Source organism: Haliotis rubra, unplaced genomic scaffold (assembly GCF_003918875.1).
Source record: "Haliotis rubra isolate DU_JTF1 unplaced genomic scaffold, ASM391887v1 Scf384, whole genome shotgun sequence".
In the NCBI taxonomy this organism is placed as follows: Eukaryota; Metazoa; Mollusca; class Gastropoda; order Lepetellida; family Haliotidae; genus Haliotis; species Haliotis rubra.
The window spans coordinates 53,290-59,048 of NW_025767062.1; the positions used below are offsets into that span (position 1 = coordinate 53,290).

General features: G+C 35.8%; 1 long non-coding RNA gene across 1 annotated transcript; it reads left to right on the forward strand.

The window, feature by feature from the left end:
• Positions 1 to 4,074: 4,074 nt before the first annotated feature.
• LOC124286481 lies at positions 4,075 to 4,865 on the forward strand. Its single transcript, XR_006901044.1, has 3 exons — positions 4,075 to 4,154; positions 4,581 to 4,695; positions 4,827 to 4,865. It is a non-coding gene; the product is annotated as an uncharacterized LOC124286481 (long non-coding RNA).
• The last annotated feature ends 894 nt before the right edge of the window (positions 4,866 to 5,759 follow it).

The window sequence follows — 5,759 nt, forward strand, 5'->3', positions numbered from 1 at the left end:
ACTCAAGCAAAAGACTCCACGGGTTGGAGGCAAATTCTAACTAGTTATATATCAGCAACAAAGATTTACTAATTTCAAAGTGTGAAAACATAGGTACACAGAATCAGGGAGTGCATCACTCCTGCAACAGACTCTCTGGGTTACAGGCATGTAAGAGCTGGTTATACATCAGCAACAAAGAGTTCAAATTTTCAAAGTGTGATAATATAGGTATACAACATCAGGGATTACACTACTCCAGTTGCAAACTCCACAGGTAAGGCACTTGGAGCTGATTATACATTGGCAACAACAAGTTACAAATTGTCAGAGTGTGATAATATAGGTACATAAGTCGGGGAGTACATGACTGCAGCGACAAGCTCCTGGGTTACCTGCATGTTGAGTAATTAATATTATTATCATTATTCTTCTTCTTATTATTATAGGATATTTATATGATGTTAAAACCTGGTTATCGTTGACAACAGAGTTACTAATTTCAAAGTTTGCAAGGATGGGTATAGAAAGACAAAGTGCAAACCTCCAGCAGCAAACTCATGGGTCGTAGGCATGTTGGAGCTGATTATTGGCCCAGAGACTTGCAGATTTTCAAAGTTCGAAATTTTGTGAAATTTGTTAATCCTGTTGTTTTCTTAGCTATGTATTTTTCGACAAATACGATATTCTGTATTATTTTCAGAAATCCTGAAATCATGTCAATAACTTATTGATTAAAATTTTATCAGGTGGTACATTATAGTTCCAGCAATTTGAATATATTTCGAGGTGAAGGGGTTTTGGTACACAAGTTCTCTGTGGATTTAAGAATCTTGATCTTCTCCTCCTCCAACTGCAATTTTCTCGTCTGTAAATCAATAATGTTGTTTAATTTGGATGACACATCATCAAAAAATTCCCTCATGGCCTGGAGCTTCTTATTTTCAATTTGTATGATTTCATTTCCAGTCGTTGTCTTCTGTCTTGACACTAGACAAAGTAGACAAAAAGTGTAATTGGATCTTTTTGGAATATTCTTGAAAATTGCAATCCATAAGTTATAAAAAAATCAAACCTTTTTCAAAAATGATTTAGTGTACACAAATATTAATGATGTGATAATGATGCCATTCTTAGTTCAATTACATTATTATGAACAAGAAACCGTAACAGTTATTAGAATGTCATCATTAATTATGTATCAACAGGCAATTTTGAGATACCATTTTATACAGATGATTATATGAACCTTTTTCACTTTTTGATTCAATAGGGAGTTGCTGGATAACTGATGGGGTTGCTGAGGCAGAGGCTTCTGTTGTGTTCCGAGGTCCTACTGTGAACTGACCCGCTGCTGTTGTGGCTCTAGATGCTGATGTTGATGCTGTCAGTTGTCATTCCTCTGTAAATATATCCAAATATAAAACTTCCATTAAAAATATTAAATACACATTTGGTGTTTTTATCTTTAGTCAAACGTTTAGATAAACTGAGTAGCTGTGTAAAATGTGCATTGAATTTTTCAAATACCCACTACAATAAATCTGAAACAAAGAAAATTACAAAAATGGTTTGGTTACTTGTCAACTTGTCATAAGTTACATGTGGAGCAGGTAGATATCAAATGATTTTCACCTGGTAGATACATCTCCTTAACAAGATCAAGACCTCTTTGCATCAGCGGAGACTGTGGCACATCCAATCTTTGAATAATTTTGTCTGAAATGAAAAACATCTTATGTAAAATCACATTAGGTTTATATCCAAACTCAAAAGTCTTCAAATGAACTGTAATTTTTTCAGACTGTTTCATACACATATTCAAAACATAATATGTTAGTTATTCAAATTCCTGATTTTGAACTAGATTGTTTGTACTTACTTTCAAACCCTCCAACTGACACTTAGGAATAAGGGAGATGACCTAAAACACACCCAAAAATGTTTTCTTAACATGAAAAGCATTGAATATTTTTTTTAGTATGTGCCATAGGCTATTCAATAATTATCCAATTTTAAAATATACAGTACCTTCTCTTCAACTTGTGACATGGGCGGGGGTGCAGGTCCTCCACCCGTTTTCACCAGCTCTCTTTTTTGAGACATTGCCTTCTTTCTTGTTTGACATCTGCAAGAATTAAGATTTCAAATTAGAACCATTGTTTGATTGACAATTAAAATATGGTCTATTTTGCTACAATTCATTACATATATCCCACTGGCACAGACACGTGATAATTTTATCATTTTTTCCGTTGATAATAGTGCAAAAACTATATCATATATTGCATTTACTAAGCCTGTCTGTTTATCAGGTTTGCTCAATAAATAAAAATCCACACTTACTTCAGCTCATTCCATTTTTTCCTCAGGTCAGCACCGGATCTATGGGCTGAACTGGCAGCATTTACCCTGAAAATATCATTCATTACATCTTTATCAAGATGAATATGCCTACTAGTATCCTATAGTCGTATTGATTTATATCTATTATCACCATCACTTTAAAAAAACTACAACTTGTAAATATTGGTCTATAATGAATTTTTTTTCATTAAACTTGTAGATGAGTTAGAAATAAAAACCGATCTGCCCATCTATTTAGTTTGTACAAAATCGATTAGAAACAAGAATTTTTATTGTGACCCAAAGAACAACTCACCTGTCTGCGATTTTTTCCCATATTCCATTCTTGATTTTGTGTGTAATACTACTTGAAAAAGCTGCAGATAACACGGAATTGTGTTTCCCTACATCTTCAGTAAGGATTTCGATTTCTTGCGAAGAATAATTACTTTTTCTGACTTTTTTACTCGGAGGCGACTACATTGTTATGGTCAAGCGATCGTCTGCCCTATGCAGTCAAGGGACGTCACTCTAAATTGTTGTCTATGTTGCTATGGATAATCTTATCTTCAGCACAGAAGATTACCACCATTTTCCGGTGGTAACGTGACTAATGACGCGATCACGTGACCAGGTGAAGCTTTCGTACAAAATGGCGTCTGTCAAGCATCGTTGTAGATACTGATCACGTTTGTTGTAACATTTATTCGCAGTTTATCGAATTAAGTGAATGAAATACTTGTTCTAAATAGTTCCTGTATATAATTTGTCCCTTTAGTGTATATAATATTTCTCTGAGGCTGCATAATTCGGCTGAGCAATTAAAATGTAGATCTGGTAGTCGGCACGTCTCCGATGACAGGTCCATGTCATAATACGCAGTTTATATAAGTTATGATTAATTACCATGGAGAAATTGAAAGTCCCAGAACTTAAAGATTATTTGAAAAAGTACGGAATAACAACTACAGGTCAGAAAAGACGTTCTCATAGCTTTAGCCAATGCAGTTGTCAAACTTGAATTGGAGCCTGATCCCGATTTTCAACATGACTGTCGACCAGAAACGTTTATGAAGCAGTGTCTCACGGACTTACACTGTGATTTTGATGATCCATTTGCTCTTACTTACACATCTGACTTCAGCCTCATCCCAGACTTCGGCTTGTATGATATCTTCAACTACCTGTTATTTCATAGATCTGATTATGATAGGAGGACATTGAAGGCTTTCAAGTCTTTTGAGGACTATCGTTTGTTTTATGATGGTCATGTGTTAGACCTCCAATATTGTGACATTAGTGATGCCAGTAACCTTTGTGCATTCAAGTCAAAGGTGAAACCAACACAGAAGGATTCTTCCTATCTTGGAAAGCCAACATATGATATGTGGTTCCTCATGGAAAAATCAACAGCAGTGATCAAACTGGCATTTTGTGAATGTCCTGGCGGGTAAGTTTTAATGCATGTTCAGTACAATTATCCACCACTGAATATATTTTCAATACATGTATTTGAAATATTTATTTAATGCAACCTTTATTCAAAAGAAAATTGTAATTGATTTTTATATCACGTTTATAAAATGTTATAATTAATATATTGGCATTTAAACACTTCAGTGTTAATATAATATATCATTCAATTTCTTTATCATTTTGTGTTCATATTTCAGTGCTGATGGGGCTTGTCGACACATAGCAGCAAGCCTGTATGCGCTTGAGGATTTTGAAAAGCCATCCGTGACATATGGTCCCTGTCTGTGGAAGAGGAGAGCCTTGAGCCAGACTGAAGCTGTGCCTATAAAGAAGCTTAGGATTGAAACTGTTGGGTGTGTGGTAATTAATAATAACTAATCTGTTAACTCCACATATTCTCAATGGTACTTAATGTTTATTCTAAACTTATATTATATAATGATAAAAAAAATGTGCATTTGTAATGCACCCTTTCCCATATTACAAGAATCATGCTCCAGCGCTGACATGGGTACAATTATATACTGAAAATATAAGTGAAGGAAATATAGTTAGTTTTAATGAGAAGAAAACAGGTGGGTCATCTGCCAACGTTTAAATGGGGTAAAGTCAACTGCTGATTTTATGGCCAAGGGTGGGAGTTCCACAGTAGAGGAAGAACAAGCAAAGGATTTCCTTCCAAATGTTTCAATTTTATAACGAGATGCAAGTTCTGATTTGAGAGCTAGCTGTCTTTAAATAATTTCAGTCAAATAAAATCAAAATTTTTTTTTTTTCAGTTATGGTAAGGAGAAACAGGAAGTGGGAGAGGTGGAGTTCGACCCCAGACACCCTGAAGACAGACAGAGTTTGTCACAGGAGGCAACAAAACAGTTTATTGATGAATTGACAGAGGTGAATATTATTAAATGAAATCTAGTAAGAAGCTGAAAGCAATGATGGTTGAATTAAACTTAAGAAGTGCCTACTTTTTCACTTGTAACACCAAGCAAATTTATATCATAAAATTTTCCCCAAATTTGTAGGTTGCCCCTGTCGCAGTTGCTCTTCAGCTGCTCTCAGACTAGACTAACCTCCCTGAGATTGGACAAGGGGAGCATGGGGTGGACAGAAGAATCAGACAGCTGTCCATAGTCAGCAGGGCACAAGAACTGACAATGGGTAATTCTGATCCAGCTGATGTCATGAGGAAACTTATCTACACAGCAGATGACATAGATTACATAGAGGCGAAAACCTGTGGACAATGTAAGTCCCCATGGGCCTTAGTATGGTGATCTACCTTCAGTTGTTGACGATCTATAGCCCATTTTTACATTGTATTGTCTTCTTTAATTGGAATATTTTAGCTTTTTTCGCTAGTTTTATATTGATATCTGAGATTATCTAGTACTTTTACTGTCCTTCGTCGGCAGGTTTTTGTAATCTCTCTATATATTCTATTTCAATGTCAAGTGTTTTCGTCACGATATGGCTGAAATATTGCCGATGTGACGTTAAATAATAACTCACTCACTCACTCTTTATCCCCTCCCGGTGATATGGCTACTATCCTTATACGGCAGGATGTTATTCACAGCCCTGTCACTCTTAACACTAATCTCCAAGCTGTTGCAGTGCGACTTACTCTGGTGTAGCATTTACGTTATGCTCTCTGTATATTCCGCCTTCTTTGAACCTTCAGCTGGCTGATCTTCAATCACTCTATGACCAACTCCCGAAGCCATGTGTTATTATGGGTGACCTAAACGGTACTGACCCACTCTGGGTCTGTATTAACACTAATACTAAAGGCAAACTACTTGAAGATTTTATCTCCAATAATGACCTGTGCATATTTAATGATGATTCAAGCACCTATCTGCATCCTGCAACTGGCACTTATTTCTAACCTCCTGAATGAATTTGATTGGTCTGTTCATAATGACCTTTATGGAAGTGACCACTTCCCAACTATC